General features: G+C 41.8%; 2 long non-coding RNA genes across 15 annotated transcripts in view; one reads left to right on the top strand and one right to left on the bottom strand.

Annotated features, from left to right (window-relative positions):
- Positions 1-334, bottom strand: part of LOC144310205 (uncharacterized) — a 64045-nt gene extending 63711 nt beyond the window's left edge. The window contains exon 1 of the long non-coding RNA XR_013375903.1: positions 286-334. This is a non-coding gene — a long non-coding RNA (uncharacterized LOC144310205). The remainder of the gene's footprint in view (positions 1-285) is intronic.
- LOC144310200 (uncharacterized) overlaps positions 1-22845 on the top strand; it is an 807232-nt gene that overhangs the window by 693290 nt on the left and 91097 nt on the right. The window lies entirely within an intron of this gene.

Below are 22845 nucleotides of genomic sequence, written 5' to 3'. Positions count from 1 at the left end.
GTCATCTTCAGAGCCACCATGCACGCAAGGCTGCTTTAGAGATGGAAGCTTGGAAGCCTGAATTGGAAGGGACAAGCAAGCACCGTGCTCTCCAAGAGCTGAGTGGGACTCAGTTTCCACTACACTCCTCAGGGCTGGGACATGTCAAGTGTCAGTGACCTCTTGGGACTTTGGGCTGCCTTTGCTCTGTTTGTTATGTCATCCTCACCCAGACACAGGCTGGCAAAGGACAAAGGATCCCAAACACCAAAAAATAGCCCAGTGAGAAATATTTAACCCACATACCTCCAGACTTTCTGGCATGGACCAGCTCCTTGCCCCATCTCTGTTCCTGGCCAGAAAGAAATGGCATGAAGCAAAGGACAGTTTTTATAACCCCTCTCTGCTCTAAACCATGTTTCCTGTGCACTTAGCAGGTCTTAATGGAAACCAAACAGTTCTCTCCACATCTATATTCTTAACGCCCTGAGTCAAGTGCCCACGTGGTCAAGAAAACTGCACCAACAGAAACATTTTTTAAAAATATCAGAGCACAACATGAAGTGACCATCACTAATTCAAAGAGGCAGATATATTTCTTAAAGGTTGAAAAGAGGTGAGTCTTTCACAGGATTATAGCTCAAGGCCACATTTGCAAAAGTAGAATTGCTCCCCTAGCAAGGTTTTGTTTATCCGGCCATTTAAAAAAAAAAAAAAAAGAAGTCAAACAACTTTTACTTTCAGCTCTCAGAATAAGAACTGTTTTTCCAGCTGTGTAGTTTGAGGAGGATGTAAGAAGCTGGGTTGGTTCTCTCTTTCTCTCTCTCTCTCCCCCCCTCTCTCTCTCTGCATATATATATATATATATATATATATATATATATATATATATATATATATTATATTATATTATATCTATATAATATACATATGTGTACATGTGGGGTTTTTTTCAGAATGAGAAGAAAGTTTCTTACACAATTTCGCTTGGGCTAAACTGCCTGTAGAGCAGTTTATTTATACTGCTTTATCGCACACCTGTTTGGATATGGGCTGTTTTGTGGTATTTAAACATACCATCTCCTGCCAATTGCTTTATCTGCAGACTCTCATGCTTTTGCTGCAAATGTTTCTTATTAACTCAGGAAAAAAACACCAATTGCTCTGTGAACATTATTAGTGAGGACTAAAATAACCTGATTGTTACTTTCTGCTAACATGTCATCATTGAAGAACTATATCCCAGGAATCCATCTAAAATATGGTAAAGGCCATTTCACTGTACTCGAGGGGGGGAAGAAGGATAACAGAGACTTTTTGGATGAAATCCTTGAATAAAAATACTTTTAAAAGCCACCTGCTTATTTTGAGCTGGTATTTTAGAGAGGAAAGGAAACATTACCATTTTAGACTGCAGTGGGCTATTTTACCCACTACAGAAATTCTGGAATATGCAGATGGCAGTGTTAGAATTTGCGTGGAAGACCTAATGCCATTTATATGACTCTCTCCGAATCATTTAAAGTCTAGGCCCCTCTCTCAGTAAAATGTGGGTCTTAATAGCTAACCAGTGGTGAGAGAATTTAATTCAACCCATAGTTACAGAATCACTCTTGTGGGATAAGCCTGGTGCTAGGTCCTGGGGTGCAGAGATGAATGCAACATTGCTGGGGATCCACAGTTCATGGTCTGATACACAGTATGTCTCCATTCAGTGTTACGGAAATTTGAATATTTGTGTGTAGACTCATAAATAGCAAAATACAACCCAAACCCTAATCTGTAGAATTGAAATCTGAGTGTTTATGTAAGGCAGTTGATTTTATCCTGCTGCTAAGGAAAAGGTTGGAATACTCACTTAACAGACTGTATGAGATACCTATTGCCATATAACAAATTGCCCCTAATGTCTAGTGACTTGAAACAATAATTATCTATCATCTCAGTTTCTGTGGGTTAGGAACCCCATGTACCTTAGCTGGGTGCCTCTGCCTTGAGGTCTCTCCTGAAACTGCTTTCAAGGTATTGGCCAGAGCTATGGTCTCATCTAAAGGCTCAAATGATGGGAGAGCTTCCAAGTTCAACCCTAGCTACAGTCACCATTCAGTTCTTTGCAGATGGGTGGTTGTACTGAGGGCCTCTGTTTATTGACACATAGGCCTCTCCATAAGGTAGCATGTGAAGTGGCAGCTGACTTCCCTCAGAGGGAGTCAGAGAACAAGAGACAGCCAGCAAGACAAGAGCAGGTTATCTTTGTACCCTAACCTTGGAAGTGGCATCCAATCACTTTTGCCATCATCTCTTTATTAGATGTGAGCCAGAGGGTCCACTCATGGAGAGTGGGTAACACAAGAACATGGATATCCAGAGGCAGGGATCACTGGGGACTGTCTCAAGGGTTTCCTACCATAAAAAATGCAGATCAAACTGAGCAAAGACCTGACTAGGAGCCTAAACTGTGTCTCAGCATAATGTGGCTGGTTCTTCAGTGCCACAGCTTCGCAGCTCCATCCATGTCTGCATTAGAAACGTCTGCTATATCTACAGGGAGAATCTAGTGGTACTTAGCCATAATGACCCTCTCCTCAAACCCTTCCATGGAAGTGTCTTCAAAGAGGAGCCATCATGATACCTGGTAGCTCCTGTAGTTTCCCAAGGAGACCGTTTGGATAATACAGCCCTAAGACTTAAAGTCTGGGGGTTTTCTCTTCCTTTCTTCTTTCAGCAGGGTTTTTTTTTTTTTCCTTTCCTTTCCTTTCCTTTCCTTTCCTTTCCTTTCCTTTCCTTTCCTTTCCTTTCCTTTCCTTTCCTTTCCTTTCCTTTCCTTTCCTTTCCTTTCCTTTCCTTTTCTTTCTTTCTTTCTTTCTTTCTTTCTTTCTTTCTTTCTTTCTCTTTGGCCTTGGTTATGAAATGAGAATCATAAACAACTCTTCCCTCATGGAATTATGAGGATTTCATACCATAAGCAGTTAACACAGGTATTAATGGATCGTTTAGTGCCAGGCCCCTACACCCCAACACTTGTCTCTGCTTTCTGGAGATTCAAATGTGACAATATGATTATTAGACAAATAATCATAGGGGGAAATATGAAGATGGGCTAGATGAATCAGTCAGAACCAGCTGATTCTAATCAGAGCTGGCTATAAACCCAAATCACAGCTTTGGAAGTCCTCTGCAGTGTGAGGCAACAAACCTTCCATTGTTCGATTATGTAGAAATGGGGAGTAGGCAGTGGGAAGCAGTGTCCTGGGGAAAGCCAGGGCTGCCAGGCTTGGCTTTGGGGGCTCAGAGCAATAGCTAACCGTCAACCGTTAGAAAGCATTCCAGCATTTGAACTGGTATTGATACAGCGGTGTAGCACTGTCTACCATCAGCTCAGAGAATGGCACTATGGAAATGTGGGTAAAAATACCTGAGCTTGTTTAGAAGGCTTTGGAGAGGCTTCTCTCAGGAAGACACTCTAGGGCAGACCTGGAAGATAAGTAGAGGTTATACACGTAAAGGAGGAAAGGAAAAAATTTCATGCCAAGGGAACAGTGTGTACAAAGACTCAGACTCGAGAAGGTTCCTCTATTCAGAGATCTAAGGAGGGAATGGTGACTCTAAAAGCAGAGAGAATGAAGGCGAGATTAGGGTCACTCTGAGACATATGAAGGATTTGTATTTTGACTTGATAGGTTCAAAAGGAAGCATGGAAGGTATGGAAGTAAAAGTGTGATATTGTCATATGTGCATTCTAAAAGATCATTCTGGCTAGAGATCCTAGTACAACCTAAGCAGAAGCATCGTGACCATTTTTCTCCTTATTTTTTTCCATTGTCATTGCAAATAGTTAACACACAAGTTCTGGCTGCCTGCCCTGTTGGGGAACACAACAGACACACTCAAAATAACAGAAGTGCACATGCTGAGAAGTGGTCAAAGAATGTTTGGGCAGGGTTGTTGGGGGATCAAGGAGGAGAGGAGTGAGCCTCCTCGGAGATCCAGGGAAGGCTTCTCAGAGGCGATGGCACAGGAGTCAGTAGGAACCTGCCAAATGGGAAGAAGGTCCAAGGGATTCCAGGCAGAGAGAAGGCTGTGGGAAAGAGAAGGGAAGCCACATGGACATCTACCTGTGACTGGGGGAGTTGTGAACAGGGACACATGGAAAATCTAGGAGAAGATGCCACAGCTGTAGGTGGAGCCCAGCTGACCCTGCCATCCCATCAGAGCCACAGGGTGGCAAGGGGGCAGGGCCAGGAGGAGGCTGCCCTTCCCTCCCACGCTGTCAGGGTCTCCATTGGGAGTCTTGGAGGGCAGCGCCTGCAGGGAGGGGTGAGCAGGGCAAGTCCTGGCCCTGTTCAGTGACTCACCCCTGGCCCTGGGAACTCCAGGCTGTGCCGAGAAGCCCAGAGCTGCTCCCAGAACTGCTGGGAAGTGAACCAGGCGAGGGCCTCCCACCCTCCCTTCCCTACACTGAGCCCCACACAGGCAGCAGGCCCACCCTGCTGGGGCTGTCAGATGCCATCTGATGGAAGACAAAGTAAGGAGGCATTCCAGTTGAACTGACAGAGAGCTGAGAGGTCAACCGGTACAAAATGGGGACTCCGTTCTAGTGAAGGGAGGGACTTGCCAGGGCCACACAGGGAGACAGGAGCAGAGCTCAAAATCAGACCCAGACCTCCCGATGTGTATCCCAGTGAGTGTCTCATGGACAGTCTCCTTCTGTTAAATGAGAATAGAAACCAACTTCCTCAAGGAAATATTCAGACTTCATGTTCTTTTGGTTGACCTCTTCTGAGGTAAGCAAACTGGCTCACAGACCAAACCCAGCCATGCCCATTTATGTACCATCCATGGCTGCTTTCATGTTGTAGTGCCCAGTGGAGTCACTTAAACAGAGACTATATGGTCCTTTAAAGAAAAAAAAAAAATCTGTTGACCCTGGCCTAGCCCACTGCAGCTCCAATTTCAGCATGCCTGAGAATCTGCTAGGGAATGTATATGAAATAGTTGGTCCATTTGGGATGGGACCTGGGAATCTAAAGGTTAGCAAGAGTCCCAGAGTTCTTGATGCAGGTGGCCCAAGACCACACTTTGAGAGACTTTGATTCACCTCCAGCTCATGGAAGACAAGGCTAACTCCATGGGCTACACTGACTGGGGACAGGGAAAGCAGGCCTGTTTCTGGGCCTCTGCTGGGCAGGGCCTGCAGGCTTCTACACACGTCATTATGACCTAGGGCTCCACCAGCTGTCACAGTGCAAGTCCCAGGAGGCCTCTGTAGGATTTCTCCCTGGCATATCAAAGGGATAGTACAGTGGCCACAAAAGCAATGGCTCTCTCTTTTTAGCCATGCACCTAATAGGTCAGGGGATATAAAAATTAATGGAGTAATTTACCTCCTGAGCCTCAGTGTTCTCATCTGTAAAATGAGCCACTAGATCTCTGTATCTGCACAGATACTTTTCTGCTCTATGGTTGCTGATTAGCGTAACAATTATACACTAACACCGACATCCCTAAAATCTCTTGGATGTTGGCATAACACCACAAAAGCAATAAAGTGGTCTGACATCTGCTTCCTAAGTACCAGTCCTCATAGCCAACAAAGTTCTCAAACAGAGACAAGAGGAAGCAGTAGACTGAACATTGTGTAGATAAACCCGGGAATCCTCCCCTACCAGCAAGCATTTACAAATATTATCAACCAATGTACAGTAGTTGTATTTATGGAGAATCTATTATGCTCCAGGCTGCCTGTTAGGCCCTGAGAGTACAAAGTACCTTAGAGGACCTGCTTTTGAAGAACCCACACCTACTGCTGAGCCATGGGTCTTTGGCACTTACCATAGTCACTGCTTTAATTTAGTTCAGTGTTTATAGGAAAAGAGAGGGATATTAATGCTTCATGTTAATTCAAACCACATGGATATGGTTCAGTGCTATTTGTATTAGGTTAAAAACTCAAAATAAGGGTAGCCCGGGTGGCTCAGCAGTTTAGAGCCGCCTTCAGCCCAGGGCATGATCCCAGAGACCTGGGATCGAGTCCCACATCAGGCTCCATGCATGGAACCTGTCTCTCCCTCTGCCTGTGTCTCTGCCTCTTTCTCTCTCTCTCTCTCTCTCTCTCTCTGTGTGTGTGTGTGTGTGTGTCTCTCATGATTAAATGAATAAAATCTTAAAAAAAAAAAACCTCAAAATAAATATCCAACAACAGAGGACTGGTGTTAAAATAAATAAAAAGCTCTTAAACAATAAAACAATACACAACATCAAATATTCTGTCTACATAATCAAACCACAATGAGATAGCACCTCACAGCTGTCATATTGGCTAATATCAAAGAGACAAGAAATAACAAGGGTTGGAGAGGGTGTGCAGAAAAGAGGGACTTTTGTGTGTGCACTGTTGGTGGGAATGCAAAATGATTCAGCCACTATGGAAAACGCTATGGAGTTTCCTTAAAAACTTCAAACTAGAGCTACCCTATGATCCAGCAATTCTACTTTTGGGTACTTATCCAAAGAAAACAAAAACACTGACTCAGGAAAACCCTGCACTCCTATGTTCATTGTAGCATTATTTAAAATAGCCTAGGTATGGAAGCAACCCAAGCAATCCATTTATCCAGATGAATGGATAAAGAAGACATCACACACACACACACACACACACACACACACACACGCACATATATATATCGCACACACAATGAAATACCACTCAGCCATAAAAAAGAACAAAATCAGGGTACCCAGGTGGCTCAGTTGGCTGAGCGTCCAACTGTTGGTTTCTGCTCAGGTCATGATCTCAGGGTCATGGGATTGGGCTCCATCTACTTGTCCCTCTTCCCCTGCTCCTCCCCCTGCTCATGCTCTCCCTCTCTCTCTTTCTCTCTCATAAATAAATAAATAAATAAATAAATAAATAAATAAATAAACAATAAAATCTTTTTTTTAAAAAAAAAAGCAGAAGAAAATATTGTCATTTGCAGCAACATGAATGGACCTGGATGGTATCACACTAAGAGAAATAAGTCAGAGAAAGATAAATACTGTATCTTACATGTAGAATCTAAAAAAACAAATGAGCAAACAAAACAAGACAGAAACAGACTTATAGATACAGAGAACAATCTAATCTGGCAGTTGCCAAAAGGGAGGGGTGTGGGGGGTTGTGTGGAATGGGGAAGGAGATTAAAAGGTGCAAACCTCCAGCTATAAAATAAGTAAGACATAGGGATGCAAGGTACAGCATAGGGAATACAGTTAATAATATTGTCACAACTTTGTATGGTGACAGATGGTAGCGAGATTTACCATGGTGATCACTTCATCATGTATATAAATGTTGAATCACTATGTTGTACACCTGAAACTAATATAATATAATATGTCAAAGACACTTCAATTAAAAAAAATATGTACCGACAGCAGGATTTCTCAGCATTAACGCTTCATCAACACTAGAAATTGAGTACTTTTTTGTTGGGGGAAACTGCCCTGTTCATTGTAGGATTTTTAAGACCAACTGCCCCCAGCCTCACCCAATTAAGACAACTAAAAATGTCTCTAGACATTGCCGATTGTCCCCCTGGGGGACCTAACTGCGCCCTCCCCACAATGAGAAGTATTGGTTCACAATGAATTTTCAATAATCTTAGAAATTATATATGCTATAATAGGCAAGAAAAGTCAAAAATCGAACAGATAGTATGATCTTACCTGTGCAAAACAACAGCAGAAGGAGAAGAGAAAGGAGAAAAAAGAAGGATGGGAAGAAGGAAGGAAATAGAGAAATATAAAGAAAATAGCCCACAAGTTTAAATCAGCTGCTTCTGAATGGTGAGATTATAATCATTTCAATTTTGCTATAATGTCCTGCATTTTCCACAATGACTGAATATTACTTCAATAACCAGGGAACGCATGTGGGGAGAATAACTTAAAACACTCTCAGAAATCGCACAAGAATAAATATGGTTTCCGATTTATTTAGGTGGCTGTTTTGGACAAAGCACATTTTCTTGGACTTCATATTTCTGAAAATTGCCTCTGCTTTCAGATTCATCCTGGCCACATAGACGTGAGCCACATTTCTGGGCTGCCCAGTCTGTGGCTGGCCTCCAGGATGTCTTAGCAGTTCAGCTCAAGGGGGATTTTCCCCAACTCTCAACAAACAGTTGGTTCAGATGGAGTCACATTAAGATTGATACCAACTTTTGCTGACTCATCTCCACAGGCATATCATACAAGCCCTCAGATCTTTCTAGAACTGGCCCCAACCATTGCCGAGAGGCTTCAGGGAAGGTCACATGGGACCTTAAATGTCTTCCTTGGGAACTCTTTGTGACTGTCCAAATGCCACTGGAAGGTGGCATTTCACCCATGGCACTGCTGCCTCTGTGTAGCCTGACATCTGTGCCAGTGCCAGCTTTGCTAGCTTCCCCCTGCAGGTGAGATGCCATGTGCCTCACACCCAGAAGCTCCCATGCTTAACCACCTACGCAAGCAGGTGGAAAAAGCTCCTTCTGCTTCTGATTGTATCATCTCTATCCATAGCACTCAAGCTCCAGGTCAGAGGTTGACAAACTTTTATAGGAAAGGGCCAGACAATATATCCTTTCGTCTCCGTGGTCCATACCCATCAGCTCTGCCACTGTGGCAAGAAAATAGGCAGAGGCATTATGCAAACAGGTGGGCGTGGTTGTGCTCCAATAAAACTTTATTTATAGTCCCTGAACTCTGAATTTCATAGAATCTTCAAGTACCATAAAATAGTTTTCTTTAAAACTTGTTTTCCAACCATGTACAAAAGCAAGTCATGGGCCACACAAAGTGTTTAGGTGGTAGGTGTCAGGCTGGATTTGTCAACCCCTACTGTAGTACAAGGGAAAAGTCCAGAAAGAAGACTTGGAGAGATTGTGGACTGAGCTCAGTGGGAAGACTGGAATGAGAACACAGTATGACCCACCTGACTCAGGGTCTTATAAGGCTGCAGTCAAGGAGTTGGCTGGGCTTTATTCTCATCTGGAGGCTAAAATGGGAAAACATATACTTCCTAGCTTATTCAGAGTATTGGCAGGATTGACTTCCCGTGACTATATGACTGAAGGTTCTAGACTTTTGGTGCTATTGGCTGGAGGTCACCCTGAGGGCCTAGAGTCAGCCCACAGTTCCTTGCCATGAAAACATCTCCACCTGGCTATGGCCACCTCTTTCATCAAACTCACAAGAAAAGTCTCAGGAAAAGCCTACTCTCTTGAAAGGGCCTCACCTGTTTAAGCTGGGCCCAGAAGGCAAGATGATCTCCTATAAATTAACTCAAAATCAACTGACTTGGGACCTTAATTACATTTGCAAAATCCCTTCACCTTTGCCATATTCAATTGGCCAGAGGCAAGGCAAGTCTTCAACCCCCTCAAGAGGAGTGAACCATATAGGATGTGAACACAGGGGCAGGAATTGTGGGGGCCACCCTAGGGTCTGCTCATAGGAGGGGGAGCTTTCTCATTGAAAGAAATATCTCACTGAAACCTGATAGAGGAATACTACTCAGTTAGGTGAAGCCTACAGGGAAAAGAATTCTAGGAAGAAGGAACAGCATATTCCCTAGCCCTGAGGAGGGATGGCAATTTTATGAAGCTGAAAATACTCAGTTTGGTGGAACAGTAGTTATCATTCCTGGCTATGCATCACCCAGAGAACTCAAAAGGGTAGTTGTTTTCCAAGAGCCATTCCAAACCAATATAATTCCAAAATATGCTTAGGGCTGGGCACACATTTTTTTGTCTGTTTTCCCTAAAGTTTCTCAAGTTATCTCCAGGTAGGACTGGAGTTAGAGATGCCCACATGCTGGAATCAGACAAATGAGCAGTACCCATTTTAGCTCAAATCAAAAGCTGTTCAGTTAAGGGAGGCAAAGGAACAGCTCATTGCTGTTTTCAAAATGTGAACATCATTTAAGTATTCATTTTAGATCAAATCCATGTTCTATGAAAAGTAGTGTGTCCTTCAACCCACTGAGTTAGATTTTAATTAGAGTCACACAGCACCAGATTTGGCCAAAACTGATCAAAATGCTGTTCGTTTTGGCCATCTCTCTTTTAAAAAATATCTGATCGCATATTACTCAGGTTTTATTTAAGTCTGCATTTGACCCAAGAAGCTGTGTTGGAGACAGAGGATTTTAAAGCACCTTAAAAATAAGGCTTTGATTTCTAAACAATTAGCATGTATCACACTCTGGCCACGTGTCAATTGCTCCATCAGGCATCATTGTGTAAAATGCTGTATGTAACACAGCCAAGAGCAGAGCAAGAGCACAGATAAAGGGAAGCTCAGAAGGCAATTGGCCCCAGACGAGGTTCCAGATGGGACAGAATAGAAGCCTAGGACATGGATGAGGTTGACTTCTTTCAAAACTGCTCCTTTTCTCATGACCGTTGTGGACTTGGGGGATTTACTCACTTCCTAGAAGCAAAAAAAAAAAAAACTCAGTTTATTAAAGGGGCCATACTAGTACCAACCTTCTGGGATGGCTGGAGGACTAAGGGAAGAGGGAAGTTCTGTTTGTTTCTTGATCTCCACCAGGTAGTGATGGATGGATTTGGAATTCCAAGCCTGATATCCCAACTCCAAGTCCAGTGGACTCTGTATGGAGTTAAAGGCCCTTTTAGCAATTCACTAGAAGATTCTTGCCTTGGAATATGGGAGAGGATTACTCAAGTACCTTCAGGAGTGGAAATATGTTTAATTTTTCATCTTTAGATGTTCTATTTAGAAATCAAGCAATCTCACAGATGTAAGGTGAAGAACTGATTAGATCTCTACCCCCACCCCCAGCCTGGGAGGAACCACACTTCTCTGAGACTCAGTTTCTTCAGTGAACTAAAGATAACGATCCTTCCTTCTCTATGTTGTTGCACGATGTCCCTACAGTGCCATGTCTGCACAGCTCTGACCTAGCACACTGGCTGGCTCTTTATCATCACTCAATGAAGAGTCTCTATTATTACAAGGACCAAAAAAGGAAGAGTAGATGGAGAAAATTGGTGCAGATTTCCCCTAAATTATTCACTGAGCAGTTATATCCAACAGTCCTTACACCAATGACTATTTGGATCCTCCTTCCTCAGCATCCTCTAACTGACATGAAGCAATGTGACATGTAGGGTGACCCCACGCTGCATAAATGACAGAAGCTCTCTCCACAGTTCATGTCCTCCTCCTATCCTATGCATTCACTCAAACCTGGAGCACATTCTGAGGTTCTAAATCACCAGCCATGGACAAGGACAGCCAAGCTTGTCCTCCTTGGCCCCCTGCCCACCCCCAAAGATTCACACTCCTACAGTTCAAGAGGCTCAGGGCCTCCCACCATCACATGGGCTGAGTGTGTGAGTGTGAATTCCTCCTTTTGACTGCAGTGCTATACCGGCAAACTTACCTTTTAGAAAAGCAAAAAAGAAGGCCCCTTAACTCCTAAGAACCATTTCTGAAAGCACGTCCGCTGCTCTAAGAGCAATGGAAACGAGTTCTGAAACTGTAGCCACTGCCACAAGAAGGTGCCCGCGTGGACTCCCCCCAGCATCCAGGTGTCTCAGAATGACTTCTGTTCTTTCATGACAAGATAGGGCATGCATCTCTCATTTTGTAATTTCCCATGTCATCATGCCAGCAAAAAGCCTGAAAATCTAAACTCTAAAGGAAACGTGAAGGCACACAGAAGTTGAACCAGTGTTAGTGCTAAAGGATCTCTCTGGCTCCTTGTAAATACGTGTGGTATATAGGTGGAGCTGAAAAAAAAAAAAAAGTAAAATATAGAAAATGCAAGCTATGTACGATGGGATTTTTTTAAGTCTGTTAGGATTCCAGGAAAAATGTAGTTTCACAGTTAGATTTCTATTTTTGTAAGGAAAATGAAGGAAACGTCTTATTTGTTTCTTCTTAGGACAGAAATGATTGCAAGCAAGATATAGGAGAAACTGAAAACTTGTTTTCCTTAGTATGCCAAGTCTAGGCAGGAAAGGAGAAAAAAATAGAAAGAGAGAGAGGAGGGAAGGAAAGAAAGAAAGAAAGAAAGAAAGAAAGAAAGAAAGAAAGAAAGAAAGAGAAAGAAAGAGAAAGAGAGAAAGAGAGAGAGAGAAAGAAAGAAAAGGAAGGAAGGAAGGAAGGAAGGAAGGAAGGAAGGAAGGAAGGAAGGAAGGAAGGAAGGAAAGAAGGAAGGGGGGAAGGAAGGAAGGGGGGAAGGAAGGAAGGGGGGAAGGAAGGAAGGGGAGGAAGAAAGAGGCTGATTTCTCTGTCAGTTACAGGACACCAATATCCAGGACCCACAATACTTCTTGGGGCCCACAGAAAGATTTTAATTTCTTTAAAAGAAGAAAAAAGTGAATATAATTATCATGAGCATATAATATTGAATCCTGCCTGGATGATATTCATCTTTACATCAATGCAGTCATAAAATCGAATATTTAGATTATCTTTTTACGGAGGACAGCACCTGTGAAGGTGAACATGCACAAGGCCTAGGATGGAGGAGAGGGGTGGTGGGGAGGGCATGGAGAGGAGGAAGGGGGGGGGAGGAGGAGGAGGGACAAAGAAATGGAGACAGAGGTATAAAGATACAATTGTGAGCCTTGTGGGTGGTGATAGCAGTTGATAAAGATTCTTCCAGAGGTAGCTTCTCCCTGCATTATCTAGCTAGACATCCTGGCTTGTGACTTCAGTGCAATTACTACAAGTTGTAGTTTAACATTCTTGCGATCATTAATGAGCTAGAAAAAGATTTACAAAGGCAATAAGTTACTTTGTATTGCCCCATGTTCCCTCCTCTGTCTCTGCTATAGCACATGTGTGGCTTTAGATTACTTAAATCCTTTCAAGTCCTGGTTATCATTATTAAACTTTAGGAAGACTGAAGACAAAGACCAAATCTTCACCCTCAAGGGATGGGCTTCCTTTCTCGAACAGTGTAACTGCTGGGTCTCATTCTTGGGAGCCGAGGAACCCAGGAAAGCCTGATATTCCTGGGCATCCTGCATCCTTTCAAACTTTGGTTTTCATTTTCAGGATCCTGTATCCAGCTGACTGGGTGCCATTCTGGCTTCCACACATCATGGGGGACTCAAGGAGCTGCATTTCCACCACATAGTTTTTTTGAAGCTGACGTCTCTGGGGTCCCTAAGGCCCTGCCCCGAGATAAGAGCAAACAGCTCTGTCAATGATGAACTAACCTTCTATGGATGAATCTGGTAAAGCAAAATTTACAACAAAGTTCTGAGTTTGCCTAAGAAAATAGCACAGTAACATGAAATCCAACTCAACTATTTAGTGGGTGACTATTGAAGCAAGTCAATCAAGTTCTCTGTTTAAAAATGTGACAGGCGGGATCCCTGGGTGGCGCAGCGGTTTGGCGCCTGCCTTTGGCCCAGGGCGCGATCCTGGAGACCCGGGATCGAATCCCACATCGGGCTCCCGGTGCATGGAGCCTGCTTCTCCCTCTGCCTGTGTCTCTGCCTCTCTCTCTCTCTCTGTGACTATCATGAATAAATAAATAAAATTTAAAAAAAAAAATAAAAAAAAATAAAAATGTGACAGGCAATATCTTCTTTGCAAGGTTGTTGTCAGGATTAAAATTAAATCGTGTATCTGAAATACTTAGCACATGCTTGACAAGTATAGGTGTTAATCAAAAGATGGCTTTTAGGGGCACCTGGATGGCTCAGCAGGAAGAGCATATGACTTTTGATTGCAGGGTTGTGAGTTCAAGCCCCATGTTGGGTGTAGATAATACTTAAAATTTTTTTATTTTAAAAAATGGCTTTTGTCAACACTAATGTTACTTAACTTTCAGTTCTTCTCCCAGTACTAAGGAGATGATACCTATTATACAAAATTTAAAGTATCAAAAAGTTGCTAGATTTAAGCCCACCCATCAACAGTAGCCCAAGCTTATCCACCAACACTACCTCATTACAAAATGTATTATCAAATGCATGTTATTTACAATGGCAACTAAATAATAAATACAAAAAAATCTAACAAAAATATACATAACTCCATGATTAAAAAAATAGAAAATGTTATCTTAAGTCATAAAAGAAAATCTCAGTATATGAAGATATAGATCATGGTCATGATGAGTATATTATAAACTGGCATTTTTTCCAAATTAACCTATACTTAAATTCAAAGTAATTGCAGTCAAAACCATAACAAGGAACTTGAGAAGATAACACCAAAATTTCATACGGGAAATGAAAGAGAAAAGAAGAGTCAAGACATTTTGAATAAATAGAACAAAATAAGAGACTTATCAGGCATAAAGTTTTATTATAAATCCATAGCAATTGTGGCAGCGTTATACAGAGAGAAAAATAAACCAAAAGAAAGCTCCAAAACAGAGCCAAGCATTTATAGAAACTTGACATAGAATATAATGGGCACAGAAATCGGTTGGGGGGACTGGGTACATAAGAGTCCTCGGGGCACCTGAGTGGTCCGGTCAGTTAAATGTCTTTTGATTTCAGCTCAGGTCATGGTCTCAGGATCTTGAGATTGAGCCCCAGGTGGTATCTACGCTCAGCAGGGAGTCTCCTTGAGATTCTCTCTCTCCCTCTCCCTCCGCCCCTCCCTGCACGTGCATGCTTGCTCTCACTGGCTCTCTCTCTCTTTCTCTAAAATAAATAAGCAAATATTTTTTTTAAAGTGCATGTATCAAAATTAATTAATCTCCAAAACATACTCTGAAATGAAAAAAGGAAGTTGCAGTAGGTTATTGGTTACATAAAACCTAAAATATAACACTGTTACATTGTTTATGGGCATTTATATATTTAGTAAAAGTTTAAAACCATGAGGTAGAAGGATAGCCATGGAAATCAGGATAATTAGTTATTTCTGGCAAGAGAGGGATGAAATGGAGTAGGCACGGTGGATTTTAACTGTGTCTGTAAGAATACATAATTTAGGGAAAAAATTAAAAGTGAATATGGCCAAATAAAATGTTGAGATATCTCAAAGTTGAGTGATGACTCCACTGGCTAAGTTACATCAGTCTCTGTATGTATATTTGAAATATTTCATAAGATGGTAAATATGTGATTTTCAAGCATATGACCAATGTTTATTACAATTGTAATTAAAGGAATAAAATCCAATTATTCACAAATACATCAAGGGGGAGACATACTGTTAGAAAAATCAAGGTCCGGGAAAGGAAAAATTTCCCAAGGAGGGAACCACTAAATTAAAACGTAGTTTTTCTTCTTAATTGACTGATGCCTTCTGGGATTTTCTCCTACTACATTGCAAGCTATCTGCACCAAGTATAGTGGACTGGGGAAACCCAGACTCACAAATATTACCTCTTCCCCAAGGATCTAGTTCCTTGCACCCAGGGGGCGGTGCCTGTGAAGAGCTATCACAGAACCTCTGGGACTTTTCACCCATCCTTGCTACCAATAAACACAAAACAAAACCACTGGGACTTGGGTAATCCTAAAGAAGACAGCCCTCACTGTGCCATAAAGCAGTGTGATTTACACTTGCTAAAGGTGATTTGGCTCTGAACTTCCACGAGGCCAAAACAAGGAAGAAACAAGATCAGTCTCAAGCTTTGTAATATCCAAAAAGCAAAATCAAAAAGGTTTTCAAAGGAAGCACAACAATTTCAGGAGACTGGGGTCTGAAAGATAATTTTCCCTCATTATCATAAAAATTAAAAATGAGAACTAAACCCATTTACCCACCCACACAGTGAACACTGAAAAAGGAAACTGCATTGTCATGACATCATTATTCCGTTCCTTTCATTAGTGTCTTCGCTATTCAAAGAGACACGTGCCGTGCAATGATTCTTCATTGTACAAATTTCCCCAAAGACCCACAGGGGAAAGAAAGCATCAATAGACAGGTGGTGACCGAAGGGTCTCTGAATCCTGTGTACCCCCCAAGCCTAAACTGTTGTGTGTGATCCGTCAAGTCCCCACATTTAAGGGACTACCGTAAACCAAACTTCCAATTCTCAATAAATTCTGATCTTGTCTCCTCTTCTCTGAGGTACTGCCGAAGCTCTGTCAGGGTGGTGTTCTCCCTTACGGTGGCAAGCAATAAACTCAGTTTTGCTTATCAACAAGTTGTATGGAGATATCCAGGGCGCTGGCAACAGACAATCATTTAAATTAAAGACAAAAAAAAAAACAAAACAAAACATCTGCCAGAGACTGAATACCCGTCTTCCTTTTCTAGGACCACTAGAAAGTCTTGCGAACCCCAAGGAGCCCATCACCTTGGCATGCAGACCTCCAAGGTTCATTACTTCTGCCTGCCTGCCAGCCCTGCAGCTTGCAGCTCTTGCTCAGTTGGGTTCCTGCGAGCTCACTGGAGGCCTACAGAATGGTCTGGGCATGTTTGTGACTCTGTGTTTTCTGGGCGTTCTTGCTGGCAATAATCAGGGTAATTATAGACTGTTCCCTCATTTTCCCAACTCTTGGGAGCTCTTTAGCACCGGAGAAAGATAAATTCAGAAAGACTTCCACCCAGGCTTCCCCTGGTGGGAAGCTGGAGAAGGCTTCCAGCATGGTTTCTTGGCATGTCTCTCAGAGGAGGAGGAAGAGGTGGAGAAGAGGAGTAGGAAGGAGAGGAGGGAGACAAATGGGAAGAGATGGATTGCCCTGTCGGAGAAGCATAGGAAGTGCTACTTTTAAGTAAATCTGGACATTTGTTTTATTTATTTTTATTTTTTTTAAATATTTTATTTATTTATTCATGAGAGACAGCAAGAGAGACAGACAGGCAGAGGGAGGAGAAGCAGGCTCCATGCAAGGAGCCCAATGCAGGACTCGATCCTGGGAATCCAGGATTAAGCCCTGAGCCAAAGGCAAATGCTCAACTGCTGAGCCATCCAGGCATCCCTGGACATTTTTTTTTATTTTTTATTTTTTATGATTGCAGTATCTCTGATCTGTTCTGTACTGTTGCTCTGACCCTGGCCATACCTTGGGATTACTTGACAGGAATTGGGGTGGGAGTGAGGAGTGGGGAAAGCAGAGCATTAAAAATACAGATGCCAAAGCCTTACCCCAAGAGTTCCTGATTTCATTGGTCTGGATTTTATTCTACCATTACATTGGTAGGCACTCACTGGTTATTAATATTTTAGATTCTTCAGGTGACTCTAATGTGTAGCTATGACAAACCTCATTACTTTATTGTGTGGTTGTGCTTTGAGATCTATAAAACCTTTTTCCATGTATATTCAACTATATTTATCTGCTTCTATTACACTTCATAGGACTGAAACATTTTTCAGTAGAAAACACATTTGGAACTTGGGATTTTTCTGTCACAGATTTTTTTCCTTCAAGTGGAAAGAGGACACAGTATGGGTGCTGACATCCAATACTAAGAAATGAGTGTCTTTTTCAGCTTCAAATTATATTAATATCCACCATCGGCAGTCAGTGAATTCTAAAAATTTTGCATTTATTATTTCACTTAATCATTGAAACATCTCTAAATTCTTGGTACTGCTATTACTCCCCTTTTGCAGATAAGAAAACTGAGGCTCAGACAGAAACAGTGACATGCCCAATGTCATACAGGTAGTAACCATCAGAATCTGGGTTTGAATCAGATCTGAGGGCCTTAATGCCTGAGTTCTACAACCAGTATGCTCTTCTGTCTCTATTAGAAAAGATATGATCCATACTCCCACCAAATTCTTGGTTCTAGAATCCTAGAATTCCTCTAGTTCTCCATGAAGGGCAGAGTCTGAGATATTTTTCTGTCTCTGAAATGAGTTCCACAAAACAGCTATTCTGCACTGTATTCCATAGGTCTGTGGGGCTTGATTAGCCAATATCCCTTTTTGACCCACTTCCCTTTCTACCACTTCACCCAAAGTAGAGAAGATGGCCGTTGTGCTCCAAGCTCCTGGAGGCCCCACGAAGGAGGCAGCATGGGGCCACAGAGTCCGGGGACCATTTGGCAGTCTAGGCCACGTGGTCGTGGGCCAAGCCTTGCACAGGCCATGTGCAGAGTGATTTGCAATCAGTCGCGAGTGATTACACATTGTTTCTCATCGATAGGCAGGAGGGAGCCCTGACGGGATAATGAGATGCAGCTGATGGAAAATCACAGCTGACTGTCAACAACTAGTGGGGTTTTGCCCAGCCCTCCAGTGCTACAATCAAATCCTCCCCACTGCAAAGGCCAGGAGCAAATCTGAAGAATTTTAATACTGAGCCACCTCACAGTGCCAAAGGAAATTGACTGGAGGGCCTATCAGTTAAGTATTGGATAACTGGGATAGGACACAGGGACTGCCCCCTGGACAAGCCCCAAACTCTCCCAGACTGGGGCTCCAAATAACCTTCCCAAAAGGAGTGTGCAGGTCCCAGACAAGCAGCCGGGGACAAGCACTGGAAACCGGGCCAACAGAGCATAGGGTCCCTTTATTTTCTCAGGCTCTCAAGAAAACCAGTTTCTTTGATTCTGCGCATTACCTGTGCAGGGCTAGGGAGTGAGGCTGAGTGTTTTCCTCACTGTGCTCAATGAGAGAATCTGTTTAAACTATCTTTCCATGGATCAGTTCACTAAGGGCCAACTTGAGCCCTGTTTACCCTTCTGTTGTCAAGGAAAAACAGCTGTTTACTTAAATTGAGGTCTCCTTCTTCCATGACGGTCATTACCACCTCCCTAGTAAGAGATAATGGGCTTGAATTTCCCAACTAGATGGGAGCTGCTCAAGTCTGGACTCTCCTGGTAAAGGCCGTCTGTAACCCAGAGTGGCCTTCCTGACGAAGGTACTACCCGACTTAATCTTCATGCTTAATTACCCTTCCCAATGGATGTGCAATGAGGTCCCTAATAAATGAACTTGTTAAGCGCGCAGCTGTGGTTCCAGATCTTTAACCCAGTTTCCTCACATAGCGTTTCCATCTACCGCCTTTAGACTGCATTGCCCCTGAACAACTTGTTGGAATCATTTATAATAAACCAGATAGAACTTGTCCAATCAATGTGTGACCAGTGAGTACCCAAAAGAAAAATAAAGTGCAAACAGTTGCGATGGGTCAAAACTCTAGTTAAACAGTTTTTTTTTTTAAATTTGTTTTGCTAACAACTTATACTATTAGAGTTTAAACTTTTTATTTTGGGAAAATGGTAGGTTCACAGGCAGTCGCAAGAAATAATGCAGACATCTCATGTAGACTCTATTCCACTTCCCCCAGTAATAACGTCTTGCAAAATTGTAGTAGAGCATCACAGCCAGGATGTTGATGTGGATACCGTCCACTCATTCTCAGACATCCCTGGTTTTATGCTTCAGTTCTAATGCAGTGTTATCACGAGGGTGGGTGTCTGTACAGCACCACACTCATGACACAGAGCAGTTCCATCAGTACAAAGATCCCTCCTACTGCCCTTTTAAAACCTCCCTTCTCCTTGTCCATAGCCTCTGGCAACAACTAATCTGTCCTCCATTTCCATAATTTCTTCACTTCGAGAGTGCTATATAAATGGAATCCTACAGTATGTGACCTTTCAAAGTTGGCTTCTTTTACTCAGTGTAAAATTATCTGGATTCATCCAAGTTGTTGCGTGAATCAATAGTTCATTCCTTTTTATTGCCAAGCAGTATTGCATGGTATCCACAGTTTGACTGTTCACCTGCTGAGGCACATTTGGGTTGCTTCCAGTTTGGGGCTATTATGAATAAAGCTGCTCTGAATACTCACGGACAGGTTTTTGTATGAGCATACATTTTCAGTTTTCCAGGATAAATGTCCTAGAGTGATTATAACGAATAGATCACATGACCATTGCAAATGCAGCAGTATAAGGAATTGCAAGCTGTTTTCCATAGTGGCTGTACTGTTGTTTTACATTCCCACCAGCAACGTATGAGTGATCCATTTCTCTGCCTCCTCGTTGCCATTTGATGGTGTCACCACTTTTTACTTAAGCCATTCTGATAGGTGTGTGGTAATATCTCATTGTGGTTTTAAGTTGCACTTAGCTAATGGTTAATGATATGGAACATCTTTCCATGTGTTTCTTGGCCATCTCTATGTCCTCATCAGTATTTATGCCTATTCATGAGTTGTGTCTGTATTTTGTTGGATTGCTTGCTTTTAGGCTTTTGTTTTTTGTTTGTTAATTATTGAGTTTTGAATTCTTTGTATATTCTAGATACTAATCCTTTGTCAGACACATGGCAAGTCTTTTCTCTCAATCTATAGCTTGCTTTTTTATCCTAATGGGATCTTTCACAGAACAAAAGGTTTTAATTTTGGTGAAGTCTAACTGATTAAGTTTACCTTTTGCAGATATTTTGGTATCAAGTCTGGAGATCCCTGTGACTAGACCTAGATCCTAAAGATTTTTCTCATCATTTTTCTAGAAGTTTTATAGTTTATGTTTTCCATTTGCAACCACGAGCCATTTTAAATTTATTTTTGTCTAAGGTATGATGAAGTTTAGTCTGAAATTTCTATTTTTTTTCTCAAGGATGTCCAATTGCTCCAGCATCATTTGTTGAAAATGCTCTTCTTCCCCCCACTGAATTACTTTTGCACCTTTGACGAAAGTTGGGCATATTTGTGTGGGTAGATAGTTCCTAAAGTTGAAGTATGATAGCAAGTTTCAGAACAATAGGTATAGTATGATCCCATTTTTATTTAAAAATATAAATGTGTATATTTCCACATATCCATACATACACAGTCAGGATGATGTAACTATTTATTATGATTATTTATTATTACTTATTGTGATTACCTCTGGAGGTTGTGATTGGAATATTTTCACCTTATATACTTATGACAATAGCTAGTTTGTTGAACATTTACTATGTGATAGGTGCTATTCAGCATTTTACAATTAACTAAGGTGATGATATAATGATCCTGATTGCTGAGTTATTACTGGCTCTCACATAGCCAGGTACTATACTTCAAAGCTGTAGATAGATAGATAGGTAGGTAGATAGATAGATAGATAGATAGTCTTATCTCTTACTTAGTTATCACATTAGTTAATATCTATTTGTATATCTTGGTAAGGTAATAGAAACTGGAAGAAGCTATGTGCCCAAGGCCACAGAACAAGGAAGGTACAGAGATGTAAACTCAGGTATTTTGACACTACAATAAGTTCCCTGACCCCCTGCATTATACTGCTTGTTATTTGAATTATTTGACAAAAAAAGTCCTTGCAATTGCAGAAGGAAAAATATGGCTTAAAATAGTGGAATCTCTAGGGTGCCTAAGTGATTCAGTTGGTTAAGTATCTGACTCTTGATTTCCTCTCAGGTCGTGATCTCAGGGTCCTGAGATCAAGCCCTGTGTCAGTCAGGCTCTGGGCTGGGCATGAAGCCTGCTTAGGATTCTTCCCCTCTTTCTGTCCCTCCCCCCAGCTCACGCATCTCTCAAAAAGAAAAAATAAAATAATACAATCTAATTTGCAAAAGAACAGACGTGCCCCCTCTTTGATCAGTTTAGCTGCAATATCAATTTGCCAATTGTCTTGAGTCCATGGGATATGTATGATCTGTGAGACTATTCTCTTTAGAATTATTTTACCCTAAACAAACTTTAACAGCTTCTAGGATATTCTAATACATTATAGTTTCCCCCAAAAAAATCATTTTTGAAAGAATGTATTTCTTTCTTAAGAGTTATGCTTGGCTGGTTTAAGATGGCTCCTGAGAATTAAGTGGTCTCTACAATGTCTCCTCTATGTTCCAAATAAACAAGACAAAGCCAGAAAGCTCTGTGACAGGACATGACCCAAACATTCAAGTCTTTATGGCCTAAAGTCACCTCGCCAGAATGCACTCGAAGGCAAACAGAGAGCATTCTTTAAATATTTCTGGCTAAAACCAAAAAAAGTGCACGACTTTATTTCATTCCTTTTATTAAGTAACAAGCCCCTAGGAAGGAAATAGTAAATAAGTGTTAAAATGTACATTAATTAAAATATATGTGTATCCATGGGAGTAAAAACTCTCAATCACCCCACATCCTGCAAATGAAGATATGTGAGGGTTTGGTGTAAGAATTCCTGAGTGCTTTTAGCACCTCAATCTCTTTATTACACTTTTCTCACTCACTGACACCTCCCCACATCCTCAAATGTCTATGAAAAATAAAACTTATAAGTTAAAAGAATATTTAAAAATAAAAAGTTTTCTAAAGTATAATTCCTTTTGAAGTGCTGTCACTTCTTGGAGATCTATTTCTTCCATTACCTCATATTCTTTCTGTTCCGATGTCCACTGCCTTAGTTTGGGCTCATGTCACCCATTTTCATCTGTATTCTTAAAGCAACTTTCTGATTTCTAATGTCAATCTTTCTTCTCCAGTCCTACACATGCTGCCAGATTAACTGTAAGAAAACACAGGTCTAGGTGCGTGATTCCCTGACTCAAAGATCTTCAATGGCTCCCTACTCCCTGCTGTTACAAATACAAACTCCACAATTTGGAATTCAAGGGTATCCACAAAATTAAATCAACCAGCTTTCCTTGTCTTTCCCCACCACTGGCCCTGACTCACTGTCATGTGCTCCTATCTGGAGGGAGGACCATTCCCAAGACTGGTTTCCCATCTGTGTGCTTTTTCTAAGGCTGAGCCTTTAGCCAGGGTTATGCTAGTGAGACATGCTGCCTCACTCCCTCCTGCAAAGCCATCAGAGCCCCTCCCCCATAAAACTTTCCCTTCGTTTTCTCCAAATTGGGCAAGACCTTGAACATGATCTAATGGAAATCCAGCAACATTCAAGCAGTGTTTAACAATCAGCTCTCAGGGTGGGGAGAGAGAGAAAGTGTCCATATCTATACATATACACATTTATTATAAATGGTGCTTT

Source organism: Canis aureus, chromosome 3 (assembly GCF_053574225.1).
Source record: "Canis aureus isolate CA01 chromosome 3, VMU_Caureus_v.1.0, whole genome shotgun sequence".
NCBI classification, from domain to species: domain Eukaryota; kingdom Metazoa; phylum Chordata; class Mammalia; order Carnivora; family Canidae; genus Canis; species Canis aureus.
This window is presented reverse-complemented; position numbering and strand designations above follow the sequence as displayed.